This window comes from Littorina saxatilis, linkage group LG4 (assembly GCF_037325665.1).
Source record: "Littorina saxatilis isolate snail1 linkage group LG4, US_GU_Lsax_2.0, whole genome shotgun sequence".
Lineage (NCBI taxonomy): Eukaryota > Metazoa > Mollusca > Gastropoda > Littorinimorpha > Littorinidae > Littorina > Littorina saxatilis.
The window spans coordinates 2694765-2708467 of NC_090248.1; the positions used below are offsets into that span (position 1 = coordinate 2694765).

The following is a 13703-nucleotide window of genomic DNA, read 5'->3' on the forward strand; positions in this document are numbered from 1 at the left end:
TACCTCTTATGTTGCTTTGAGTTCAGCTTTACTTTAAAAGTGTTCGTTACTGTTGACAACTCTTACGTTATTTGTTTTGTTTCTGTTTTGTGGTCGCTCCGTATAAAAAAAAAAGGCATGTAGCACGAACACGAACAAGGTTAGCTTTGAGGTCTTTCATTTTCCATAAACTAGGGCCCAACAGACACCATTTAAACATAACATGTGTATGTTTACCGGGGAGTTTACACGAACGAAAACAATGATGCAAAAGCTCTTATTGGACAACGGGCTACAAGTAGAAACATTATTTTTTCTTTATAAGTAAGTCCTGGACACACGAGTGGTGGTTTACATGATGGGTAAGGATGACACCATTCACTCAACTGTAACATTGCGATGCTGTGTGTGTGTGTCAAGTGACAGCTAGCAGACGAACAACGTCAGTTCTAAAACTTGAAGTAGTATGATAAAGTTCTTGGCCAAAACAAACAAACCACACCGCAAGTGTCACGTGACTGATGACCGAAGTTGAAAACGACAGGCACAAAATCGTTCCTACATATCTGCATGTATATATATATATATATATATACTTTTAAAATGTCTTGGATCTGGGGACATCTGTAAGTGTGAGAGCGTGGATCTGGGAACATTCTGTGGTTATGGGAACATTAGCATGTTCTCATATCCAAGGTAACCTCAAAATGTAATTTTCGTGTTCAGCTTGACCATTGAGGGGTTTTAACTCGTGTTCCCAAAAGCATTTGAGTTCTGACTTGGTTGTCCCCCTTCCCTTGCTACAGATCTCTGCATCGTCAAACAATCTCTTCTGAGCTTTTAGCATTCTTGTGCTTACGACACTAAAAAAAAAAAAAAAATTATCTCTCTCTCTCTTTTTTTTTTTAACATTGCTGTGTAAAATAAAACTGTAAAATAACTATTTTACAGGTTTATTTCACAAGTTTATCTTATATTTTCTGAACATTTGGAAATAATTGCTTTACCTCAGTGAAATATTTATTATTGTTTAGAGCGTAAGCGATAAGCGATCCGGGCCTTTTCAAGAAATCTGAACAATGAACATGGTCGCTGCATGGGATTTTTTTCCCTTTCGTACAATCAGGCACACCACTCGTACAGGTAAGCCTTAGATTTTATGTAGCGCACTTTATAAGAACAGTGTTATATCTATTTATTTGAGTTAGGCATTGAAGATTTGAGAGGGCTTCTTCGCATCGAAGGAGTCTCTTCTGAGTGGGAATTCCGCTGTGAATTGATAGTTCTGGTCAATGGCTGTCTAATCGGCCCTCGAAGGCAATCACTGAAGTGAAGTGCACCGGGAGTGACTATTGCAACGACTGTCGTGTCCAGCGTTGTGTTTGTCAATGAGGTTCTTGAAAGCATTTGTACTGGGAGCCCGTTTAATGTTAGTTGTTAGTTTGTTCCAGTCATTTGTAACTCTATAGCTGAAAGCAAATTTTCTTGTATTGTTATTATCATGTCTTTCTTTTTGTATTTTGTCAGTACTGTTACGTGTTACAACAATGTTAGTCTGCGGTGATTTAAAAAAGAAATCTTTGTTAGTGTCATCAATGTCGTTAAATATTATATATATACGCTTGTATTAGGTCCCCTCTCTTTCTTCTTGCCTTTAGTGTAGGCAAAGTCAAGTATCTTAGTCTCTCTTCATATCATGTGTAGTCTTTTATTTCGTAAATCAGTTTAGTAGCTCTTCTTTGGACTCTTGCGATTGATGTTGATTGGCGTACTAGTCTCGGAAACCAGGCAGGATTGCCGTATTCTAGATGAGGTCGTACTAGTGTACACTCCACTCTCTGTTCCAGGAGGCTGTTCTCTGAAAATCCACCAGTACCTAGGAATGGCAGTGACACTGTACTCTAGGACCAACACAGCTAGTGTTTCAAATGTTACCTTTTTGTTTCAGGAGTCCTTGAATATTCTAGTCATTTTTTCCCATTTATTTTAAGTTCATATCATATTTGACAAATAGGTGGCGTGATCTAACCATGTTTACCTGGTTGATTCTGACGGTTGGCAGTTTAAGTTTCTGGCAATTGCCAAAGTTGAACGTTTATTGTCATTAAATGGCAAAATTAATTTGAAGTCACGTTATAACTTATTGTGGAAAATCAGCTCCCTCTCTCTCTCTTTCCCCTCCCACACTCACACACAAACACACACACATGCGTGTGTGCTGACACAAATTTGTGATTTACTTTAAAATTAACAAGGGTGCCGCGGTCAATTGTAGACGGTAAGACCTATTACTTTTTTAAAGCCAGGACATTTGGACCTATTGATTTCTTACGGTCAGGTCCAAATGACCTATTGTCCTCTAACGCTGGCAGCAACACTGATGTAGATGAAATATTCATGAGGAGGTCCCTCTGCAATATTATCCCAGCTATCTAAATAGACTGGAAGAACAAAAAGTGATTGCATGGAGACCTGATCAGAAATAGAGGGTTATAACTGACATTTATCTGCAATTAAATTGCTTTAAACTGACGGTTGCCAAATTGGGTTGTGAGTGAAGCGTAGCTCTGGCTTGTCACTCACTTCCACTACACATAAATGCGCGCAAGGATTTAGTTCTTCAAACATTTCTGCTTTCTGTAGCTATGCAGGGTTTGTGGATGTGGAACGTGGGAATATTACAGTTTGGAAGGTGAGGATTCTGATAGACTCGATGCAAATTGTCCGAACTATAGCTATGGCGTGCCCCTTTAATAGCTCATAATGATTAGCCAAATATGGAAAGGCAAAACTAGATTCAAGTAGCTGAAAATTGAAACACGAATGGCGGCTTGATTGAAACTTTACGAAATGGAAATGTGTTTTCCAACACGTGAATGTACAAATCAGTGTTTTGGGTCTACAGAACACGACAAATCCCGTCCAAGTCCACTTCAACACAACTTCACAAGCCCATGTCTTCAGAACTTCGCAATTCCATGTGTATACGAGACCACGAAAGTCACACATTGGCTGGATTCATGTCCTGACGACATATCTGTGGTAAGTTTAAAGGCTGTCTCCATGGTAAAAAAAAATACTGAAATAACCATTTGTTTCTCTTTCTTCTTTCAATTTAATGACTTATGCGCTAGAGTTCGTATTCAATATGTTCCAGTGAAGATAATGACTCACTTTTCTAACCCGTATTCTCAAAAGCTCGGGAGAAAACGAAAGAAAATAATGTCCCTCTCCGGAAGTGACGTGTGGCTGGTGGCTTGATTCGGCCTTCCGCCATTTTGACAGAGATGGGAGAGTGAACCACAGCTTCGCGTAACAATCTGAACACGCATGCCGCATCAAGTTGTCAATAGACAACCACTGATGTTGATAAAGTAAGAGATCTGTCTTACATAATTGAGTTTCGGCGCTGTTTGGTTGCAAAGAAATGTGCGCAGTCTATATCACAAGTAGGTTTGGAAAGTGCATTTTCCGATGATATCGACGCAGCTAAGTATCAGGATCAGGAATATTGCGTCGCGGAACCTTTCAGATTATGACGCAATGTTGGCAAGAGAGCGCCTCGCCTAGCCCTACTTAAAACGATTTAAAACCTATCATTTTGGAATTTGTTCTCTTCCATAAAAAGTCTGAAGTCCATTGCTACTAAATTAAATAGCCTCTGGACTTATTTGAAAAATACACCCTTTCCTAATAGTTTTCTTAGTGCTGGCAATCAATAGTACTAGTAATGAGAGGGATGCACGACTCGTACCCTTTGATGACAGTGAGGGGCGACATTTGTATTGTTGTAGGCTATAATACAAATGTCGCCCCTCACTGTCATTAGGGCTAAATGTCACTTTTGTTAACTCCTTCATGATACGAACCCACCTTACTGTCACGGGACGCAGGGGTGGCCACATTTTTGTCAATTCAGCTTTCCCCGGGTATGTAACATGTCATTTTTAACTTACCCGCACAAAAATCAGGTTACCCACAATCTGAATGCAAAAACTCGTCCCCACCCCTACACACAGTCATGGAGTTGCGCTCACGCACACTCCACTGTCGAAATCTAACCAAGGAAATTCGTCCTTCCATTCTGGCAAAAACCTTCTGACACGTTTTGATCTGTCGCAGTGTCGATTCTAGACCGCGCATTCCCGCAAATATGAAAGAAATCCCGCAAAAATAAAATTTGGATGCGCGCCTTTTCACGCAAAGAAATACCAATTCCCGCATTTTCAAACATCTTGTGCATGCGCGATATAATAAATATAATTTCGTCAAACAGCCCAGCGTTGCAGAGCGTAAGCGCTTGCAATCTTTTTGAGACAAGTGAGGCCCTGACAAGGATGTTTACATTTACCTATGTTTTCAAAAGTTACATTTTCCCTAAACATCCTTATCAGGGCCTCACTTGTCTCAAAAAGATTCACTTTTTCTCCCACAAGTCTTTGCTTCCCTTTGTGGTCACTTCCTGTTTTACATTCAAAATGGCCACCACGATAAGTGAAAGCGTGGATTTTTTCAAGAATGGAGACCCATGTGCAAATCAGCTTGACGACAAGTTGCCAAGTGAGGCAAAACATCCAAATAAATGGTCTTGGAAGTGGATGAAGGAGTTAGATTCTCAAAAAAGATAATGGAGTTTATGATTAAGAAGTTTCTGTTGTGCATGCAACGATGAAATTACATACACCTGACTTCACTCTTCAGGCAAGAAAGCCATCAGGAACCATACGTTGGTTCTCTCTCTCTCTCTCTCTCTCTCTCTCTCTCTCTCTCTCTCTCTCTCTCTCTCTCTCTCTCTCTCTCTCTCTCTCTCTCTTTGAAGTCTTTCTCTCTCTCTCTCTCTCTCTCTCTCTCTCTCTCTCTCTCTCTCTCTCTCTCTCTCTCTTTGAAGTCGTGGGGGCAATGACGGCCTCCGGGATGCCACAGATTCCATCCTCCCCCAGCCTAGAGACTGGGACGTTTTGTTCTTATTTACGATAGAGTGACATAAATCAATAATTAGCAAAGATTCTATAATTTTAAACTAATCTTTGTTTCAGTTGGTCATGGTGATTTGGGCAATGACAACACCGGCATCGTGGGTGATTTGGGCAGCGATGACCCCTCCGTCAAGGATTGCGACGTGACGAGCACACATGCAGAACCGCTTGGTATGTTTATACCGCCACCATCATAAGTGACGGTTTCTGAGACTTCCACTACTCGTGCAGAACTTCTGATTGGAGAAACTTGAGGTCAAAGCTTGTTCCCAAATGTTCTTATTATTATTTCACATTGCTCAACATCCAGTTAGCAACACAGGCTAGATGTTAAGCAACGTGAAATAATAATAAAACATTTTGGGACAAACTTTGACCTGTAGTTTCTCCAATCAGAAGCTTCTGCACGAGTAATGGAAGTCGCAGAAACCGCCACAATATTATTTAAATTTTATTTATATATAGATGCTACATGTCGGGTTCATCTACGGGGCTAGTGACAGACCTCCAATGATGTTTTTTGTTGTTTTTTAGTTGGCAGCATGGGGATATCTTGAGAAGGCTCTCCGTAGTCGGCTAGACGTTAAGCAATGCTAATAATAATAATGATAGCACTTGAGCAAAGAGCTAAAACATTTCGAGGTACGGTAGAGTGTTTGACATAAATAATAATAATAATACGAATATTTATAACGCGCACATATCTCACCAACAGGCGACTCAAGGCGCACATACACTCATTCACACACACGGAGACTTAAAGTCACCAACACACACACACCAGCAACCATTAAAATATGTACAGTTATTCAAGGTGGGATGGGGTGGGCAGTGTAGAATGCATGGATTATGTGGAAAAAAGGAATGTCTTGAGTGCAGATTTGAATGATTCGAGGGACTGTTGTTGACGGAGGGGGAGAGGTAGTGTGTTCCATTGGCTAGGTGCTTGGAAAGAAAATGAGCGTTGACCTGCTGTTTTGAGTTTGGTGTGGGGGATGTTGAGCTTGAGGGAGTCGGCAGATGATCTGAGTGCTCGTGAAGGGACATAGAGAGAGAGAGAGAGAGTCGGAGAGATAGGCAGGGGCGAGACCATGGAGGCATTTGTAGGTGAGAGTGTTGATTTTGTATGTGATACGGGCAGGAACGGGCAACCAGTGGAGCTGATTTAGGAGGGGGGTGATATGATCTCCCTTTTTCTTTCGTAAGGCAAGACGGGCAGAGCTATTTTGAATGCGTTGGAGACGAGAGATAGAAGAAGAGGGAAGACCCGCCAAGAGAGAGTTACAATAGTCAAGACGTGAGAGAATGGTGGAAGTGACCAGTTTGGCGGTAGCATCTGTGGTGAGGTACTTGCGGATAGTGGCGATGCGGCGGAGTTGGAAGTAGCAGGTGCGAGAGACAGAAGAGATGTGTTGTTTCATGGAAAGGGTGTTGTCTAGAGTGACTCCGAGGTTTTTGACAGCAGAAGACAGAGGGACAGAAGAGTCAGAGAGTTGAAGAGAGTCGGAAGTGGCTTTGGAGAGTTTGGATGTAGTGCCTATTAGGATAGCTTCAGTTTTGTTGCTATTGAGCTGAAGTTTGTTTTCTGTCATCCAATTCTGCACGTCAGTGATAGTGTCAGAGATAGAGGAAAGAAGAGATTCAGACTGGTCAGGGGAAGAGCTGTTGTGAAGTTGAGAGTCGTCGACAAAAGAGTGGTGGAGAACGTTGTGTCGGTCAAGGATGTGGTCAAGAGGTTGAGTGTAGAGAGTAAATAGTACAGGCCCAAGGACTGAGCTCTGAGGGACTCCGCACTCAAGCCTGATGGGGTCAGAGTTCAGTTTGTCAATCGAAACAGTCTGGTAGCGGTCGGTGAAATAAGAAGAGAACCAAGAAAGAGCTGTGCTATGGATACCAAAGGTGTGCTGAAGGCGTTGAAGGAGGATGTTGTGGTCGACTGTGTCAAAGGCCGCTGATAGATCAAGTAGAGCGACGGCAGAGATTTCAGCTTGGTCAGTGGCAAGGAGGAGATCATTAGTGATTTTGAGAAGGGCAGTTTCGGTGGAGTGGTGAGGACGATAGGCAAATTGAAGCGGAGAGAGAAGATTGTTGCAAAGAAGGTGAGAGTTGAGTTGTTTCAGGACGACTCTTTCAAGGAGTTTGGAGATGAAGGAAAGGTTTGAGACAGGGCGGTAGTTGCTGAGAGTGTTTGGGTCGAGCGATGGTTTCTTCAGTAGATGTTTGACAATAGCAGTCTTAAAGGAGTTGGGGACAGTGCCTGTTTGCAGAGAAGTGTTGATGATTTTGAGAATAGAAGGGAGGAGTTCAGGAAGACAGTCAGAGTAGAGTTGTGGGGGAAGAGGGTCAAGGTCACAGGTTTTCAAGGTCATTTCTTTGAGGACTTTCTCCAGGTCAGTGAGAGTGAGAGGCTGAAAGTGTGTGAAGGGAGTGCCTGTAAATGCAGGAGGAGTTTCAGAGTTTTGGTGTGGGATTTTGTCTAGTTTGTCACGGATGGTTTGGATCTTGTTATGGAAGTAATCAGAGAAAGCTTGCGACAGTTTGGAGGGGTCGATGTTGTTGGGCAAGGGAGAAGCAGAAGAGCAGCCAAGAAGGTCATTCACTGTGGAGAAGAGTGTTTTGGCAGGGGTTGTTTCACAGATTTTGGTGCTGTAGTGCGATTGTTTGGCGTCTGCGATGAGTGTCTGAGCATGTTCCATTTGCTTGTTGTAAATCTGTCTGTCAACTACCAGCTTTGAGGTTCGCAACTTCCTCTCTGCTCGGCGACGCAACTGTTTTGTATACTTAACTTCAGCTGTGATCGAGGGTGCAGAAGGCCAATCTACGATGAGTTTGGTTTTTGCGGGTGCATGTTCGTCAAGAAGTGTGCTGAGAGTGGAGTCGTAATGACGTACAGGGTCTGAGGATACCGGAGGATCAAGCAGTCGGCGGGCTGCTTCTGCGCGAAATGTGTCAGTGTTAACTTCTTTGAGGTTACGGCGGACTACGCGCTTTTTCTGTTTGGATGGTTTGGCCATCTTAAGAGAGAACAAAACTGCAGAATGATCGGATCTGAGGTAGTCATTCAGCAGGATGTCGTACACCAGGTCAGTGGACTCGTGGGTGACAATCCAGTCAATGATGTGTGTTTTGCGTGTGGGAGCGTCTACATGCTGTTTGAGGTCGTGACAGTCAAGAAGGTCCATCGTCTGTCTTGTGTCGGTGTTATAAATCAACAATAAGCAAAGATTCTATAATTTTAAACTAATCTTTGTTTCAGTTGGTCATGGTGATTTGGGCAATGACAACACCGGCATCGTGGGTGATTTGGGCAATGACGACACTGGCATCGTGGGTGATTCAATGACGACACTGGCATCGTGGGTGATTTGGGCAATGACGACACTGGCATCGTGGGTGATTTGGGCAATGACGACACCGGCATCGTGGGTGATTTGGGCAATTCGTGGCTGATTTGGGAAATGACGACACCGGCATCGTGGCTGATTTGGGCAATGACGACACCGGCATCGTGGGTGATTTGGGCAATGACAACACCGGCATCGTGGGTGATTTGGGGAGCGATGACTCCTCCGTCAAGGATTGCGACTACACATGTCGCACACATGCAGAACCGCTTGGTATGTTTATACCGCCACCATCATATGTGACGGTTTCTGCGACTTTCATTACTCGTGCAGAATCTTCTGATTGGAGAAATTCGAGTTCAAAGTTTGTTTAAAAAAAAAATATTATTTTACATTGCTCAACGTCAAGTTAGCAACATTTTGGTACATACTTTGACCTCTAGTTTCTCCAATCAGACGCTTCTGCGCGAGTAATGGAAGTCGCAGAAACCGCCTCAATATTATTTAAATTGTATTTATATATAGATGCTACATGTCGGGTTCTAGTGGACATACTCTTATAATATCTAAATACTTTTGCTACTACTAATAACATGTATTGTTTATTACCTAATTAAAGGCAGAGGTCGACAAAGATCATGAAGACAAGCGTAAATTCAAGCTGGTCTTATGCTGAAATACAAACTTTAATAAATGGTTTTGGGCATCTCCTTCAAAAAGGCATGTATCCGTCAGAAAAGATAATTCAAGCCGCAATTAACCAAAATACTTGTCTCAACAATAGAACATGTATGAATGTGCGAGCAAAGCTTCAGCACTAAATGAAGACACGGTTTTAAGATGGACTAGCTGAAGTTGTGGGCAAAGACAGCATGTTGTTGCTTTTTGGCGAAAGCTTACTGAAGAAATATGGACCAGCTAGAAAAAATTACATAGCACAGAGATTGAGACAACTTGCTCGCAGACTGCAAAGAGCCTATTTTTGTCTTGCTGTATGACTGGGAATTGCAGATATGTTCTTCAAAAGATTATGCCGTGTCTGAAGCATCAATATAAACGCTTATAGCTCACAGCTGAAAAGAACACTTCTTACTACAGAAGTACGAAACCAAATGACAAACTATCAATTTGAATACAACACAGCTTCATAAGAACTGCTCAAACAAGGACCAATAAAAGAGAAAACTGAAGACCGTGGCCTTAATCTTACAAGTTTGAAGTTAAAACAAGTTTTGCAAACAATACATGTGAAAGAATGTTGTTATGCCTGAATATTAAAATAAAATTAGTTAGTGTTCCCAGAAACTTGAAATTTGGCATTGTTGTTTATATGTCGACCTAGTACCCAAATATATATAGACATTCTGGAAAACGTTATTTGTTTAGGATTATGGGGAACGTGGATATGGGGACCTTATTATACATGTTTTCACATATATATTTAAATCCTAAACAAATAACGTTTTCCAGAATGTCTATATGACTAAGTGCCAAAAGGTGCTCACAGAACAGAAGACGACTTTGTTTTACAATAAAAATGTTTCTAAAAACGTGTGTCTGCTGAAAATTGGTGTGTGTGTGGATGAATGTGCGAAGAGATAGTGGACATAATTTCGTGTGTCTGACTTGAACGGTTTTGAAGTTATCTTTGTTTAAAGTCAAAAATAACGCCAAAACCGGCCATCTGAAAAAGGACATCGTGATACCTCGTGTTTTGAATATGCCACAGAAAAATAACAAGAAGCACAAATGAATTGCATTTAGTTTGATTGAATGCCTGAAACATCGCTTTACAGACGAGACCAAACGTCAAATCTAAATCTCGAGAGAATTTTTTTTTTTCGATAACCGAATTTTAAGGTGTCGCACGCAAGATGATTCGTCATCACGGCATACATTTTTCAATCGCAGATATTTACTAAATTTCTTTTTCAAAAACTCTGGAATTGATGTCGACACGTCAAGCGATAACGGTGTATCAAACTGCTGTCTTTCAAGTAATCCAGCAAAGACTGCAGAACTTTTGAACAGCATTTTTGAAAACGATTTGAAAATTTCGTCATATCTTGCGTGCGACAAAATGTTCGGTAATTAACGGTTATTTTCTTTTAAAAACAAAATTTACATGTACAAAGATCTACTTCATTTACGGAACCACGTGACACATTCTGTGTTCAAAATTTGTGAAGAAATCACGAACCACGATTGCGCTATCAAGTGTTGAAATTATGTCGTCAACATCTTTTCAGATCTTGCGTGCGACACCTTCTTGCGTTCAACATAAAATGTCACTACCTTATCGAGTTTAATGGGTAAAACTAACTATTTGTTGTCTTAGTTTAATCTTCTTAATTAAAAGCGTAATAAAACCGAACTTCTAAGATGAATTTTAATTGAGATTAGCGAAAGAGCGGGCACGCAAGTCGACCTTAAAGTAAAAGAATGATAACACGAGCGTTTGTCGTGTTGTCTTGCGTGCAACACATTGTCCAAAAAGGAAAATGTATATTTTTCTCAGACGTTTTTTAAGTTGAAACCTTGAAACTTCACACACATTTGGGGTTTAATCGCCCCCATGCATGGTAAAAGTCTTGTTGACCCTTGTCAGATTTCAAGGTCACGGCTGGGTCACATGTGGTTCAGAAAACGGATGAAACATATTTTTTCAGAGATTTTTGAAGCTAGAACCTTCAAACTTCAAACAACGCTTTTGCTTAATGATTGTTCAACATGGAGAATTCAAGGTTGATCCTTGAGAAATGTGAAGGTCATAGCAGGGTCTCGTGTGGGTAAAAAAAAAAACATAACCTTTTTCTCAGAGTTTTTCAAAGCAAGAACCTTGAAAGTTCACATTTTTGGGCTTAATAGCCTCCATACACGGTTAAAGTCTTGTTGACCTTTGTCGAATCTCAAGGTCACATGGGCAAATCAAAAACACGAAAATGCATCATTATCTCAGTTTTTTTTAAAGGGAGAGCCTTCAAACATCACACAACTCTCAACTCCGACTTAAAGAAGTTAAGGTAGATCCTTGTCACATGTCAAGGTCACAGAAAGGTCTCGTACGGGTAAAACAAACAAAACAAACAGATAATATTCATTTTTTCAGCTTTGTTGTTAGCTAGAATAGAGGCACATGCCACCATTCCATTCAACATGACTCATAGAAATGTATGATGTATGACGTAATTGCATTGTGTGTAATGACGCGGCTGCCTCTGTAGTTATTCCAGCCTTTGAAGAAATGGCGTTTTTCCTTGCTTGGACACATTTTTCCTTTTCTTGGATGTTTCAGGAGTTTGGGTGAGTTTGGTGTATATGGTTGAACACAATTTAAAATTTGCATAAAAGTGTATTAAAATAAACAGTGGTAGCCAGTCTCATCTGTTGTGTCGACAATTTAATCTCTTTTGTGTGACCTCAACTTGACCCCTCTGAATGCTCTCAATCATGGAAATTGACCACACTTTGATTATAACCAAACAACATCAAAACTTTGGAATGTGTGAAGTTTCAAAGGTGTTGCTTAAAAGGCGTTCGTGAAAATGACAATTGTATGTGTCTGACTTCAATGCGACCCCGCTGCGACCTTGACGTTTGATTTTATCAACCAGACTTTCATCATGTGTGAATGACTTCAAACACTATAAAACTAGTTGAAGAAATTGACAATTTTTCAAAGTTTAAGCCAGATGGCACTGCTGTGACCTTGAAATTTGACAAACATTAACCAGGCGGTCACCTTTTTTAGAAAATATCCTTAAAGGATCTTTAACCTTACTGTGACCTTGGAATTTGATGAGGTTTAATTTAACTTGCGTAGTGTGCCAAGTTTCAAGGCCCTAGCTTCAAAAACATATGAGAAAACCTCATTGAAAAATGTATATGTTTGACCTCAACGCGACCCTGCTGTGACCTTGACTTTTTCAACCAGACTTTAATCGTGTGTGAACATTATACACTAGAACTGTGTGTATTTTCAAAGCTCGTGCTATAAACGCGCTGAATAAATTGAAAATATTCCACATTTGGACCAGATGTGACCCCGCTGTGACCTTGAACTTTGACAAAGATTAACAAGCAGGTCACTTTTAATGAGGTTTTATAAAAATGCTGAAAGTATGTGAAGTATGTAAAGTCTAACTGATCTAGTATTAAAACATGTAAGACGTGACAACGACAATTTTCCAGTTTGCAAAGGAAATTTAACCTCGCTGTGACCTTGAAATTCAATGTTGTTTAGTGTGATGTGCACCATACCTGGAGGTCATTATACTTTGGTTGTGTGCCAAGTTTCAAAGCCCTAGCTTTAAAAACGTGCGAGATAACCTTAATGCTATGACTCAGTGCCGTTTTGAATGATATAACGAACAAAATTATCGTTATTTGTAAAATCATTTGGGTAAATTTATCTTTTCTTTTCGTAATTGGGTTCCAGCATCTGTTGTCTTAACAAAAATCACAATATCAGTCGTGTTTGTCAACTTTTATTTTTTAGCCCCTTTGTCCGCTTTTCGTGCGCACCTTTTGGCACTTAGTCATATATATTTGGGTACTAGGTCGACATATAAACCACAGTGCGAAATTTCAACTTTCTGAATGTTCTATGTACCATTGTTAAATATCTAGTTATAAGTTCTTTTTTAGTTATACTTTTAAAACGACAAGACATGAACATGTATGTCCTTTTTTTATTTTTTTTTATTTTATTGTTGTTATGTTTGTTTGTTTGTGTGTGTGTTGATCGATTTAATTTTTTTTAAAAGTTAGTGTTCCCAGAAACTTTTATTATATATATATAATAAAAGTTTCTGGGAACACTAACTAATTTTTTTTAATATTCAGGCATAACAACATTCTGTCACATGTATTGCTTGCAAAACTTGTTTTAACTTCAAACTTGTAAGATTAAGGCCACGGTCTTCAGTTTTCTCTTTTATTGGTCCTTGTTTGAGCAGTTCTTATGAAGCTAACTCTGACACCAGCCGGTTATTTGGGAACTCGTTTTCAACTGCTTGCAGAAAGTTGAAATTTGGCATTGTGGTTTATATGTCGACTTAGTACCCAAATATAAAAAGACATTCTGGAAAATGTTATTTGTAGGATTTGAATATATATATATGAAAACATAATAAGGTCCCCATATCCACGTTCCCAAAAAGCTTGTCTGAATATATAATATATATAATAAAAGTTTCTGGGAACACTAACTTTTTTTTTTAATATTCAGGCATAACAACATTCTTTCACATGTATTGTTTGCAAAACTTGTTTTAACTTCAAACCTGTAAGATTAAGGCCACGGTCTTCAGTTTTCTCTTTTATTGGTCCTTGTTTGAGCAGTTCTTATGAAGCTGTTTTATGGGATAGGGGAAAGGGGGGAGATGGGATAGAGCCACTTGTT

The 13703-nt window shown here is 40.2% G+C and overlaps 1 long non-coding RNA gene across 1 annotated transcript; it reads left to right on the forward strand.

The window, feature by feature from the left end:
• Positions 1-574: 574 nt before the first annotated feature.
• On the forward strand, positions 575-8933 carry LOC138963770 (uncharacterized). The gene is made up of 4 exons (XR_011454897.1): positions 575-1122; positions 2885-3021; positions 5016-5126; positions 8212-8933. It is a non-coding gene; the product is annotated as an uncharacterized lncRNA (long non-coding RNA).
• Positions 8934-13703: the final 4770 nt, after the last annotated feature.